This window comes from Globicephala melas, chromosome 4, assembly GCF_963455315.2.
Source record: "Globicephala melas chromosome 4, mGloMel1.2, whole genome shotgun sequence".
In the NCBI taxonomy this organism is placed as follows: Eukaryota; Metazoa; Chordata; class Mammalia; order Artiodactyla; family Delphinidae; genus Globicephala; species Globicephala melas.
This window is the reverse complement of record NC_083317.1, coordinates 109,691,247-109,704,772: the sequence shown is the minus strand read 5'-3', so window position 1 is coordinate 109,704,772 and position 13,526 is coordinate 109,691,247.

The window sequence follows — 13,526 nt, the reverse complement described above, 5'->3', positions numbered from 1 at the left end:
CTAGGGTTAGGGGACGGGGACGGGGACGGTTTAGGGTCCAGGTGAGGGTACGACAACGCTTTAGGGGGAGCGTACGTGTGAGGGCGCGGGTTAGTGTCAGCGTACGGTTTAGGATTAGGGGACGGGTGAGGGTCAGGCTTCGGGGAAGGGTTAGGGTTAGGGTTCGGGCTAGGGTTAGGGGACGGGGACGGGGACGGTTTAGGGTCCAGGTGAGGGTACGACAACGCTTTAGGGGGAGCGTACGTGTGAGGGTGCGGGTTAGTGTCAGCGTACGGGTTAGGATTAGGGGACGGGTGAGGGTCAGGCTTCGGGGAAGGGTTAGGGTTAGGGTTCGGGCTAGGGTTAGGGTTAGGGGACGGGGACGGTTTAGGGTCCAGGTGAGGGTACGACAACGCTTTAGGGGGAGCGTACGTGTGAGGGTGCGGGTTAGTGTCAGCGTACGGGTTAGGATTAGGGGACGGGTGAGGGTCAGGCTTCGGGGAAGGGTTAGGGTTAGGGTTCGGGCTAGGGTTAGGGTTAGGGGACGGGGACGTTTTAGGGTCCAGGTGAGGGTACGACAACGCTTTAGGGGGAGCGTACGTGTGAGGGCGCGGGTTAGTGTCAGCGTACGGGTTAGGATTAGGGGACGGGTGAGGGTCAGGCTTCGGGGAAGGGTTAGGGTTAGGGTTCGGGCTAGGGTTAGGGTTAGGGGACGGGGACGGTTTAGGGTCCAGGTGAGGGTACGACAACGCTTTAGGGGGAGCGTACGTGTGAGGGCGCGGGTCAGTGTCAGCGTACGGGTTAGGATTAGGGAACGGGTGAGGGTCAGGCTTCGGGGAAGGGTTAGGGTTAGGGTTCGGGCTAGGGTTAGGGTTAGGGGACGGGGACGGTTTAGGGTCCAGGTGAGGGTACGACAACGCTTTAGGGGGAGCGTACGTGTGAGGGCGCGGGTTAGTGTCAGCGTACGGGTTAGGATTAGGGGACGGGTGAGGGTCAGGCTTCGAGGAAGGGTTACGGTTAGGGTTCGGGCTAGGGTTAGGGTTAGGGGACGGGGACGGTTTAGGGTCCAGGTGAGGGTACGACAACGCTTTAGGGGGAGCGTACGTGTGAGGGCGCGGGTTAATGTCAGCGTACGGGTTAGGATTAGGGGACGGGTGAGGGTCAGGCTTCGGTGAAGGGTTAGGGTTAGGGTTCGGGCTAGGGTTAGGGTTAGGGCACGGGGACGGTTTAGGGTCCAGGTGAGGGTACGACAACGCTTTAGGGGGAGCGGACGTGTGAGGGCGCGGGTTAGTGTCAGCGTACGGGTTAGGATTAGGCGACGGGTGAGGGTCAGGCTTCGGGAGAGGGTTAGGGTTAGGGTTCGGGCTAGGGTTAGGGTTAGGGGACGGGGACGGTTTAGGGTCCAGGTGAGGGTACGACAACGCTTTAGGGGGAGCGTACGTGTGAGGGCGCGGGTTAGTGTCAGCGTACGGGTTAGGATTAGGGGACGGGTGAGGGTCAGGCTTCGGGAGAGGTTTAGGGTTAGGGTTCGGGCTAGGGTTAGGGTTAGGGGACGGGGACGGTTTAGGGTCCAGGTGAGGGTACGACAACGCTTTAGGGGGAGCGTACGTGTGAGGGCACGGGTTAGTGTCAGCGTACGGGTTAGGATTAGGGGACGGGTGAGGGTCAGGCTTCGGGGAAGGGTTAGGGTTAGGGTTCGGGCTAGGGTTAGGGTTAGGGGACGGGGACGGTTTAGGGTCCAGGTGAGGGTACGACAACGCTTTAGGGGGAGCGTACGTGTGAGGGCGCGGCTTAGTGTCAGCGTACGGGTTAGGATTAGGGGACGGGTGAGGGTCAGGCTTCGGGAAAGGGTTAGGGTTAGGGTTCGGGCTAGGGTTAGGGTTAGGGGACGGGGACGGTTTAGGGTCCAGGTGAGGGTACGACAACGCTTTAGGGGGAGCGTACGTGTGAGGGCGTGGGTTAGTGTCAGCGTACGGTTTAGGATTAGGGGACGGGTGAGGGTCAGGGTTCGTGGAAGGGTTAGTGTTAGGGTTCGGGCTAGGGTTAGGGGACGGGTACGGGGACGGTTTAGGGTCCAGGTGAGGGTACGACAACGCTTTAGGGGGAGCGTACGTGTGAGGGCGCGGGTTAGTGTCAGCGTACGGGTTAGGATTAGGGGACGGGTGAGGGTCAGGCTTCGGGGAAGGGTTAGGGTTAGGGTTCGGGCTAGGGTTATGGGACGGGGACGGGGACGGTTTAGGGTCCAGGTGAGGGTACGACAACGCTTTAGGGGGAGCGTACGTGTGAGGGCGCGGGTTAGTGTCAGCGTACGGGTTAGGATTAGGGGACGGGTGAGGGTCAGGCTTCGGGGAAGGGTTAGGGTTAGGGTTCGGGCTAGGGTTAGGGTTAGGGGACGGGGACGGTTTAGGGTCCAGGTGAGGGTACGACAACGCTTTAGGGGGAGCGTACGTGTGAGGGCGCGGGTTAGTGTCAGCGTACGGGTTAGGATTAGGGGACGGGTGAGGGTCAGGCTTCGGGGAAGGGTTAGGGTTAGGGTTCGGGCTAGGGTTATGGGACGGGGACGGGGACGGTTTAGGGTCCAGGTGAGGGTACGACAACGCTTTAGGGGGAGCGTACGTGTGAGGGCGCGGGTTAGTGTCAGCGTACGGGTTAGGATTAGGGGACGGGTGAGGGTCAGGCTTCGGGGAAGGGTTAGGGTTAGGGTTCGGGCTAGGGTTAGGGTTAGGGGACGGGGACGGTTTAGGGTCCAGGTGAGGGTACGACAACGCTTTAGGGGGAGCGTACGTGTGAGGGCGCGGGTTAGTGTCAGCGTACGAGTTAGGATTAGGGGACAGGTGAGGGTCAGGCTTCGGGGAAGGGTTAGGGTTAGGGTTCGGGCTAGGGTTAGGGTTAGGGGACGGGGACGGTTTAGGGTCCAGGTGAGGGTACGACAACGCTTTAGGGGGAGCGTACGTGTGAGGGCGCGGGTTAGTGTCAGCGTACGGGTTAGGATTAGGGGACGGGTGAGGGTCAGGCTTCGGGGAAGGGTTAGGGTTAGGGTTCGGGCTAGGGTTAGGGTTAGGGGACGGGGACGGTTTAGGGTCCAGGTGAGGGTACGACAACGCTTTAGGGGGAGCGTACGTGTGAGGGCGTGGGTTAGTGTCAGCGTACGGGTTAGGATTAGGGGACGGGTGAGGGTCAGGCTTCGGGGAAGGGTTAGGGTTAGGGTTCGGGCTAGGGTTAGGGTTAGGGGATGGGGACCGTTTAGGGTCCAGGTGAGGGTACGAGAACGCTTTAGGGGGAGCGTACGTGTGAGGGCGCGGGTTAGTGTCAGCGTACGGGTTAGGCTTAGGGGACGGGTGAGGGTCAGGCTTCGGGAGAGGGTTAGCGTTAGGGTTCGGGCTACGGTTAGGGTTAGGGGACGGGGACGGTTTAGGGTCCAGGTGAGGGTACGACAATGCTTTAGGGGGAGCGTACGTGTGAGGGCGCGGGTTAGTGTCAGCGTACGGGTTAGGATTAGGGGACGGGTGAGGGTCAGGCTTCGGGAGAGGTTTAGGGTTAGGGTTCGGGCTAGGGTTAGGGGACGGGGACGGGGACGGTTTAGGGTCCAGGTGAGGGTACGACAATGCTTTAGGGGGAGCGTACGTGTGAGGGCGCGGGTTAGTGTCAGCGTACGGGTTAGGATTAGGGGACGGGTGAGGGTCAGGCTTCGGGGAAGGGTTAGGTTTAGGGTTCGGGCTAGGGTTAGGGGACGGGGACGGGGACGGTTTAGGGTCTAGGTGAGGGTACGACAACGCTTTAGGGGGAGCGTACGTGTGAGGGCGCGGATTAGTGTCAGCGTACGGGTTAGGATTAGGGGACTGGTGAGGGTCAGGTTTCGGGGAAGGGTTAGGGTTAGGGTTCGGGCTAGGGTTAGGGGACGGGGACGGGGACGGTTTAGGGTCCACGTGAGGGTACGACAACGCTTTAGGGGGAGCGTACGTGTGAGGGCGTGGGTTAGTGTCAGCGTACGGTTTAGGATTAGGGGACGGGTGAGGGTCAGGCTTCGGGGAAGGGTTAGGGTTAGGGTTCGGGCTAGGGTTAGGGTTAGGGGACGGGGACGGTTTAGGGTCCAGGTGAGGGTACGACAACGCTTTAGGGGGAGCGTACGTGTGAGGGCGCGGCTTAGTGTCAGCGTACGGTTTAGGATTAGGGGACGGGTGAGGGTCAGGCTTCGGGGAAGTGTTAGGGTTAGGGTTCGGGCTAGGGTTAGGGTTAGGGTTCGGGGACGGTTTAGGGTCCAGGTGAGGGTACGACAACGCTTTAGGGGGAGCGTACGTGTGAGGGCGTGGGTTAGTGTCAGCGTACGGGTTAGGATTAGGGGACGGGTGAGGGTCAGGCTTCGGGGAAGGGTTAGGGTTAGGGTTCGGGCTAAGGTTAGGGTTAGGGGACGGGGACGGTTTAGGGTTCAGGTGAGGGTACAACAACGCTTTAGGGGGAGCGTACGTGTGAGGGCGCAGGTTAGTGTCAGCGTACGGGTTAGGATTAGGGGACGGGTGAGGGTCAGGCTTCGGGGAAGGGTTAGGGTTAGGGTTCGGGCTAGGGTTAGGGTTAGGGGACGGGGACGGTTTAGGGTCCAGGTGAGGGTACGACAACGCTTTAGGGGGAGCGTACGTGTGAGGGGGCGGGTTAGTGTCAGCGTACGGGTTAGGATTAGGGGACGGGTGAGGGTCAGGCTTCGGGGTAGGGTTAGGGTTAGGGTTCGGGCTAGGGTTAGTGTTAGGGGACGGGGACGGTTTAGGGTCCAGGTGAGGGTACGACAACGCTTTAGGGGGAGCGTACGTGTGAGGGCGCGGGTTAGTGTCAGCGTACGGGTTAGGATTAGGGGACGGGTGAGGGTCAGGCTTCGGGGAAGGGTTAGGGTTAGGGTTCGGGCTAGGGTTAGGGTTAGGGGACGGGGACGGTTTAGGGTCCAGGTGAGGGTACGACAACGCTTTAGGGGGAGCATACGTGTGAGGGCGCGGGTTAGTGTCAGCGTACGGGTTAGGATTAGGGGACGGGTGAGGGTCAGGCTTCGGGGAAGGGTTAGGGTTAGGGTTCGGGCTAGGGTTAGGGTTAGGGGACGGGGACGGTTTAGGGTCCAGGTGAGGGTACGACAACGCTTTAGGGGGAGCTTACGTGTGAGGGCGCGGGTTAGTGTCAGCGTACGTGTTAGGATTAGGGGACGGTTGAGGGTCAGGCTTCGGGGAAGGGTTAGGGTTAGTGTTCGGGCTAGGGTTAGGGTTAGGGGACGGGGACGGTTTAGGGTCCAGGTGAGGGTACGACAACGCTTTAGGGGGAGCGTACGTGTGAGGGCGCGGGTTAGTGTCAGCGTACGGTTTAGGATTAGGGGACGGGTGAGTGTCAGGCTTCGGGGAAGGGTTAGGGTTAGGGTTCGGGCTAGGGTTAGGGTTAGGGGACGGGGACGGTTTAGGGTCCAGGTGAGGGTACGACAACGCTTTAGGGGGAGCGTACGTGTGAGAGCGCGGGTTAGTGTCAGCGTACGGGTTAGGATTAGGGGACGGTTGAGAGTCAGGCTTCGGGGAAGGGTTAGGGTTAGGGTTCGGGCTAGGGTTAGGGGACGGGGACGGGGACGGTTTAGGGTCCAGGTGAGGGTACGACAACGCTTTAGGGGGAGCGTACGTGTGAGGGCGCGGGTTAGTGTCAGCGTACGGTTTAGGATTAGGGGACGGGTGAGGGTCAGGCTTCGGGGAAGGGTTAGGGTTAGGGTTCGGGCTAGGGTTAGGGTTAGGGGACGGGGACGGTTTAGGGTCCAGGTGAGGGTACGACAACGCTTTAGGGGGAGCGTACGTGTGAGGGCGCGGGTTAGTGTCAGCTTACGGGTTAGGATTAGGGGACGGGTGAGGGTCAGGCTTCGGGGAAGGGTTGGGGTTAGGGTTCGGGCTAGGGTTAGGGTTAGGGGACGGGGACGGTTTAGGGTCCAGGTGAGGGTACGACAACGCTTTAGGGGGAGCGTACGTGTGAGGGTGCGGGTTAGTGTCAGCGTACGGGTTAGGATTAGGGGACGGGTGAGGGTCAGGCTTCGGGGAAGGGTTAGGGTTAGGGTTCGGGCTAGGGTTAGGGTTAGGGGACGGGGACGGTTTAGGGTCCAGGTGAGGGTACGACAACGCTTTAGGGGGAGCGTACGTGTGAGGGCGCGGGTTAGTGTCAGCGTACGGGTTAGGATTAGGGGACGGGTGAGGGTCAGGCTTCGGGGAAGGGTTAGGGTTAGGGTTCGGGCTAGGGTTAGGGTTAGGGGACGGGGACGGTTTAGGGTCCAGGTGAGGGTACGACAACGCTTTAGGGGGAGCGTACGTGTGAGGGCGCGGGTTAGTGTCAGCGTACGGGTTAGGATTAGGGGACGGGTGAGGGTCAGGCTTCGGGGAAGGGTTAGGGTTAGGGTTCGGGCTAGGATTAGGGGACGGGGACGGGGACGGTTTAGGGTCCAGGTGAGGGTACGACAACGCTTTAGGGGGAGCGTACGTGTGAGGGCGCGGGTTAGTGTCAGCGTTCGGTTTAGGATTAGGGGACGGGTGAGGGTCAGGCTTCGGGGAAGGGTTAGGGTTAGGGTTCGGGCTAGGGTTAGGGTTAGGGGACGGGGACGGTTTAGGGTCCAGGTGAGGGTACGACAACGCTTTAGGGGGAGCGTACGTGTGAGGGCGCGGGTTAGTGTCAGCGTACGGGTTAGGATTAGGGGACGGGTGAGGGTCAGGCTTCGGGGAAGGGTTGGGGTTAGGGTTCGGGCTAGGGTTAGGGTTAGGGGACGGGGACGGTTTAGGGTCCAGGTGAGGGTACGACAACGCTTTAGGGGGAGCGTACGTGTGAGGGCGCGGGTTAGTGTCAGCGTACGGGTTAGGATTAGGGGACGGGTGAGGGTCTGGCTTCGGGGAAGGGTTAGGGTTAGGGTTCGGGCTAGGGTTAGGGTTAGGGGACGGGGACGGTTTAGGGTCCAGGTGAGGGTACGACAACGCTTTAGGGGGAGCGTACGTGTGAGGGCGCGGGTTAGTGTCAGCGTACGACTTAGGATTAGGGGACGGGTGAGGGTCAGGCTTCGGGGAAGGGATAGGGTTAGGGTTCGGGCTAGGGTTAGGGTTAGGGGACGGGGACGGTTTAGGGTCAAGGTGAGGGTACGACAACGCTTTAGGGGGAGCGTACGTGTGAGGGCGCGGGTTAGTGTCAGCGTACGGGTTGGGAGTAGGGGACGGGTGAGGGTCAGGCTTCGGGAGAGGGTTAGGGTTAGGGTTCGGGCTAGGGTTAGGGGACGGGGACGGGGACGGTTTAGGGTCCAGGTGAGGGTACGACAACGCTTTAGGGCGAGCGTACGTGTGAGGGCGCGGGTTAGTGTCAGCGTACGGGTTAGGATGAGGGGACGGGTGAGGGTCAGGCTTCGGGAGAGGTTTAGGGTTAGGGTTCGGGCTAGGGTTAGGGTTAGGGGACGGGGACGGTTTAGGTTCCAGGTGAGGGTACGACAACGCTTTAGGGGGAGCGTACGTGTGAGGGCGCGGGTTAGTGTCAGCGTACGGGTTAGGATTAGGGGACGGGTGAGGGTCAGGCTTCGGGGAAGGGTTAGGGTTAGGGTTCGGGCTAGGGTTAGGGTTAGGGGACGGGGACGGTTTAGGGTCCAGGTGAGGGTACGACAACGCTTTAGGGGGAGCGTACGTGTGAGGGCGCGGGTTAGTGTCAGCGTACGGGTTAGGATTAGGGGACGGGTGAGGGTCAGGCTTCGGGGAAGGGTTAGGGTTAGGGTTCGGGCTAGGGTTAGGGTTAGGGGACGGGGACGGTTTAGGGTCCAGGTGAGGGTACGACAACGCTTTAGGGGGAGCGTACGTGTGAGGGCGCGGGTTAGTGTCAGCGTACGGGTTAGGATTAGGGGACGGGTGAGGGTCAGGCTTCGGGGAAGGGTTAGGGTTAGGGTTCGGGCTAGGGTTAGGGTTAGGGGACGGGGACGGTTTAGGGTCCAGGTGAGGGTACGACAACGCTTTAGGGGGAGCGTACGTGTGAGGGCGCGGGTTAGTGTCAGCGTACGGGTTAGGATTAGGGGACGGGTGAGGGTCAGGCTTCGGGGAAGGGTTAGGGTTAGGGTTCGGGCTAGGGTTAGGGTTAGGGGACAGGGACGGTTTAGGGTCCAGGTGAGGGTACGACAACGCTTTAGGGGGAGCATACGTGTGAGGGCGCTGGTTAGTGTCAGCGTACGGTTTAGGATTAGGGGACGGGTGAGGGTCAGGCTTCGGGGAAGGGTTAGGGTTAGGGTTCGGGCTAGGGTTAGGGTTAGGGGACGGGGACGGTTTAGGGTCCAGGTGAGGGTACGACAACGCTTTAGGGGGAGCGTACGTGTGAGGGCGCGGGTTAGTGTCAGCGTACGGGTTAGGAGTAGGGGACGGGTGAGGGTCAGGCTTCGGGGAAGGGTTAGGGTTAGGGTTCGGGCTAGGGTTAGGGTTAGGGGACGGGGACGGTTTAGGGTCCAGGTGAGGGTACGACAACGCTTTAGGGGGAGCGTACGTGTGAGGGTGCGGGTTAGTGTCAGCGTACGGATTAGGATTAGGGGACGGGTGAGGGTCAGGCTTCGGGGAAGGGTTAGGGTTAGGGTTCGGGCTAGGGTTAGGGTTAGGGGACGGGGACGGTTTAGGGTCCAGGTGAGGGTACGACAACGCTTTAGGGGGAGCGTACATGTGAGGGCGCGGGTTAGTGTCAGCGTACGGGTTAGGATTACGGGACGGGTGAGGGTCAGGCTTCGGGAGAGTTTTAGGGTTAGGGTTCGGGCTAGGGTTAGGGTTAGGGGACGGGGACGGTTTAGGGTCCAGGTGAGGGTACGACAACGCTTTAGGGGGAGCGTACGTGTGAGGGTGCGGGTTAGTGTCAGCGTACGGGTTAGGATTAGGGGACGGGTGAGGGTCAGGCTTCGGGGAAGGGTTAGGGTTAGGGTTCGGGCTAGGGTTAGGGTTAGGGGACGGGGACGGTTTAGGGTCCAGGTGAGGGTACGACAACGCTTTAGGGGGAGCGTACGTGTGAGGGCGCGGGTTAGTGTCAGCGTACGACTTAGGATTAGGGGACGGGTGAGGGTCAGGCTTCGGGAGAGGGTTAGGGTTAGGGTTCGGGCTAGGGTTAGGGGACGGGGACGGGGACGGTTTAGGGTTCAGGTGAGGGTACGACAACGCTTTAGGGGGAGCGTACGTGTGAGGGCGCGGGTTAGTGTCAGCGTACGGGTTAGGATTAGGGGACGGGTGAGGGTCAGGCTTCGGGAGAGGTTTAGGGTTAGGGTTCGGGCTAGGGTTAGGGTTAGGGGACGGGGACGGTTTAGGGTCCAGGTGAGGGTACGACAACGCTTTAGGGGGAGCGTACGTGTGAGGGCGCGGGTTAGTGTCAGCGTACGGGTTAGGATTAGGGGACGGGTGAGGGTCAGGCTTCGGGGAAGTGTTGGGGTTAGGGTTCGGGCTAGGGTTAGGGTTAGGGGACGGGGACGGTTTAGGGTCAAGGTGAGGGTACGACAACGCTTTAGGGGGAGCGTACGTGTGAGGGCGCGGGTTAGTGTCAGCGTACGGGTTGGGAGTAGGGGACGGGTGAGGGTCAGGCTTCGGGAGAGGGTTAGGGTTAGGGTTCGGGCTAGGGTTAGGGGACGGGGACGGGGACGGTTTAGGGTCCAGGTGAGGGTACGACAACGCTTTAGGGCGAGCGTACGTGTGAGGGCACGGGTTAGTGTCAGCGTACGGGTTAGGATGAGGGGACGGGTGAGGGTCAGGCTTCGGGAGAGGTTTAGGGTTAGGGTTCGGGCTAGGGTTAGGGTTAGGGGACGGGGACGGTTTAGGTTCCAGGTGAGGGTACGACAACGCTTTAGGGGGAGCGTACGTGTGAGGGCGCGGGTTAGTGTCAGCGTACGGGTTAGGATTAGGGGACGGGTGAGGGTCAGGCTTCGGGGAAGGGTTAGGGTTAGGGTTCGGGCTAGGGTTAGGGTTAGGGGACGGGGACGGTTTAGGGTCCAGGTGAGGGTACGACAACGCTTTAGGGGGAGCGTACGTGTGAGGGCGCGGGTTAGTGTCAGCGTACGGGTTAGGATTAGGGGACGGGTGAGGGTCAGGCTTCGGGGAAGGGTTAGGGTTAGGGTTCGGGCTAGGGTTAGGGTTAGGGGACGGGGACGGTTTAGGGTCCAGGTGAGGGTACGACAACGCTTTAGGGGGAGCGTACGTGTGAGGGCGCGGGTTAGTGTCAGCGTACGGGTTAGGATTAGGGGACGGGTGAGGGTCAGGCTTCGGGGAAGGGTTAGGGTTAGGGTTCGGGCTAGGGTTAGGGTCAGGGGACGGGGACGGTTTAGGGTCCAGGTGAGGGTACGAGAACGCTTTAGGGGGAGCGTACGTGTGAGGGCGCGGGTTAGTGTCAGTGTACGGGTTAGGATTAGGGGACGGGTGAGGGTCAGGCTTCGGGGAAGGGTTAGGGTTAGGGTTCGGGCTAGGGTTAGGGTTAGGGGACGGGGACGGTTTAGGGTCCAGGTGAGGGTACGACAACGCTTTAGGGGGAGCGTACGTGTGAGGGCGCGGGTTAGTGTCAGCGTACGGGTTAGGATTAGGGGACGGGTGAGGGTCAGGCTTCGGGGAAGTGTTAGGGTTAGGGTTCGGGCTAGGGTTAGGGTTAGGGGACGGGGACGGTTTAGGGTCCAGGTGAGGGTACGACAACGCTTTAGGGGGAGCGTACGTGTGAGGGCGCGGGTTAGTGTCAGCGTACGGGTTAGGATTAGGGGACGGGTGAGGGTCAGGCTTCGGGGAAGTGTTAGGGTTAGGGTTCGGGCTAGGGTTAGGGGACGGGGACGGGGACGGTTTAGGGTCCAGGTGAGGGTACGACAACGCTTTAGGGGGAGCGTACGTGTGAGGGCGCGGGTTAGTGTCAGCGTACGGTTTAGGATTTGGGGACGGGTGAGGGTCAGGCTTCGGGGAAGGGTTAGGGTTAGGGTTCGGGCTAGGGTTAGGGTTAGGGGACGGGGACGGTTTAGGGTCCAGGTGAGGGTACGACAACGCTTTAGGGGGAGCGTACGTGTGAGGGCGCGGGTTAGTGTCAGCGTACGGGTTAGGATTAGGGGACGGGTGAGGGTCAGGCTTCGGGGAAGGGTTGGGGTTAGGGTTCGGGCTAGGGTTAGGGTTAGGGGACGGGGACGGTTTAGGGTCCAGGTGAGGGTACGACAACGCTTTAGGGGGAGCGTACGTGTGAGGGCGCGGGTTAGTGTCAGCGTACGGGTTAGGATTATGGGACGGGTGAGGGTCAGGCTTCGGGGAAGGGTTAGGGTTAGGGTTCGGGCTAGGGTTAGGGTTAGGGGACGGGGACGGTTTAGGGTCCAGGTGAGGGTACGACAACGCTTTAGGGGGAGCGTACGTGTGAGGGCGCGGGTTAGTGTCAGCGTACGACTTAGGATTAGGGGACGGGTGAGGGTCAGGCTTCGGGGAAGGGATAGGGTTAGGGTTCGGGCTAGGGTTAGGGTTAGGGGACGGGGACGGTTTAGGGTCAAGGTGAGGGTACGACAACGCTTTAGGGGGAGCGTACGTGTGAGGGCGCGGGTTAGTGTCAGCGTACGGGTTGGGAGTAGGGGACGGGTGAGGGTCAGGCTTCGGGAGAGTGTTAGGGTTAGGGTTCGGGCTAGGGTTAGGGGACGGGGACGGGGACGGTTTAGGGTCCAGGTGAGGGTACGACAACGCTTTAGGGCGAGCGTACGTGTGAGGGCGCGGGTTAGTGTCAGCGTACGGGTTAGGATGAGGGGACGGGTGAGGGTCAGGCTTCGGGAGAGGTTTAGGGTTAGGGTTCGGGCTAGGGTTAGGGTTAGGGGACGGGGACGGTTTAGGTTCCAGGTGAGGGTACGACAACGCTTTAGGGGGAGCGTACGTGTGAGGGCGCGGGTTAGTGTCAGCGTACGGGTTAGGATTAGGGGACGGGTGAGGGTCAGGCTTCGGGGAAGGGTTAGGGTTAGGGTTCGGGCTAGGGTTAGGGTTAGGGGACGGGGACGGTTTAGGGTCCAGGTGAGGGTACGACAACGCTTTAGGGGGAGCGTACGTGTGAGGGCGCGGGTTAGTGTCAGCGTACGGGTTAGGATTAGGGGACGGGTGAGGGTCAGGCTTCGGGGAAGGGTTAGGGTTAGGGTTCGGGCTAGGGTTAGGGTTAGGGGACGGGGACGGTTTAGGGTCCAGGTGAGGGTACGACAACGCTTTAGGGGGAGCGTACGTGTGAGGGCGCGGGTTACTGTCAGCGTACGGGTTAGGATTAGGGGACGGGTGAGGGTCAGGCTTCGGGGAAGGGTTAGGGTTAGGGTTCGGGCTAGGGTTAGGGTTAGGGGACGGGGACGGTTTAGGGTCCAGGTGAGGGTACGACAACGCTTTAGGGGGAGCGTACGTGTGAGGGCGCGGGTTAGTGTCAGCGTACGGGTTAGGATTAGGGGACGGGTGAGTGTCAGGCTTCGGGGAAGGGTTAGGGTTAGGGTTCGGGCTAGGGTTAGGGTTAGGGGACGGGGACGGTTTAGGGTCCAGGTGAGGGTACGACAACGCTTTAGGGGGAGCGTACGTGTGAGGGCGCGGGTTAGTGTCAGCGTACGGGTTAGGATTAGGGGACGGGTGAGGGTCAGGCTTCGGGGAAGGGTTAGGGTTAGGGTTCGGGCTAGGGTTAGGGTTAGGGGACGGGGACGGTTTAGGGTCCAGGTGAGGGTACGACAACGCTTTAGGGGGAGCGTACGTGTGAGGGCGCGGGTTAGTGTCAGCGTACGGGTTAGGATTAGGGGACGGGTGAGGGTCAGGCTTCGGGGAAGGGTTAGGGTTAGGGTTCGGGCTAGGGTTAGGGTTAGGGGACGGGGACGGTTTAGGGTCCAGGTGAGGGTACGACAACGCTTTAGGGGGAGCGTACGTGTGAGGGCGCGGGTTAGTGTCAGCGTACGGGTTAGGATTAGGGGACGGGTGAGGGTCAGGCTTCGGGGAAGGGTTAGGGTTAGGGTTCGGGCTACGGTTAGGGTTAGGGGACGGGGACGGTTTAGGGTCCAGGTGAGGGTACGACAACGCTTTAGGGGGAGCGTACGTGTGAGGGCGCGGGTTAGTGTCAGCGTACGGGTTAGGATTAGGGGACGGGTGAGGGTCAGGCTTCGGGGAAGGGTTAGGGTTAGGGTTCGGGCTAGGGTTAGGGTTAGGGGACGGGGACGGTTTAGGGTCCAGGTGAGGGTACGACAACGCTTTAGGGGGAGCGTACGTGTGAGGGCGCGGGTTAGTGTCAGCGTACGGGTTAGGATTAGGGGACGGGTGAGGGTCAGGCTTCGGGGAAGGGTTAGGGTTAGGGTTCGGGCTAGGGTTAGGGGACGGGGACGGGGACGGTTTAGGGTCCAGGTGAGGGTACGACAACGCTTTAGGGGGAGCGTACGTGGGAGGGCGCGGGTTAGTGTCAGCGTACGGTTTAGGATTAGGGGACGGGTGAGGGTCAGGCTTCGGGGAAGGGTTAGGGTTAGGGTTCGGGCTAGGGTTAGGGTTAGGGGACGGGGACGGTTTAGGGTCCAGGTGAGGGTACGACAACGCTTTAGGGGGAGCGTACGTGTGAGGGCG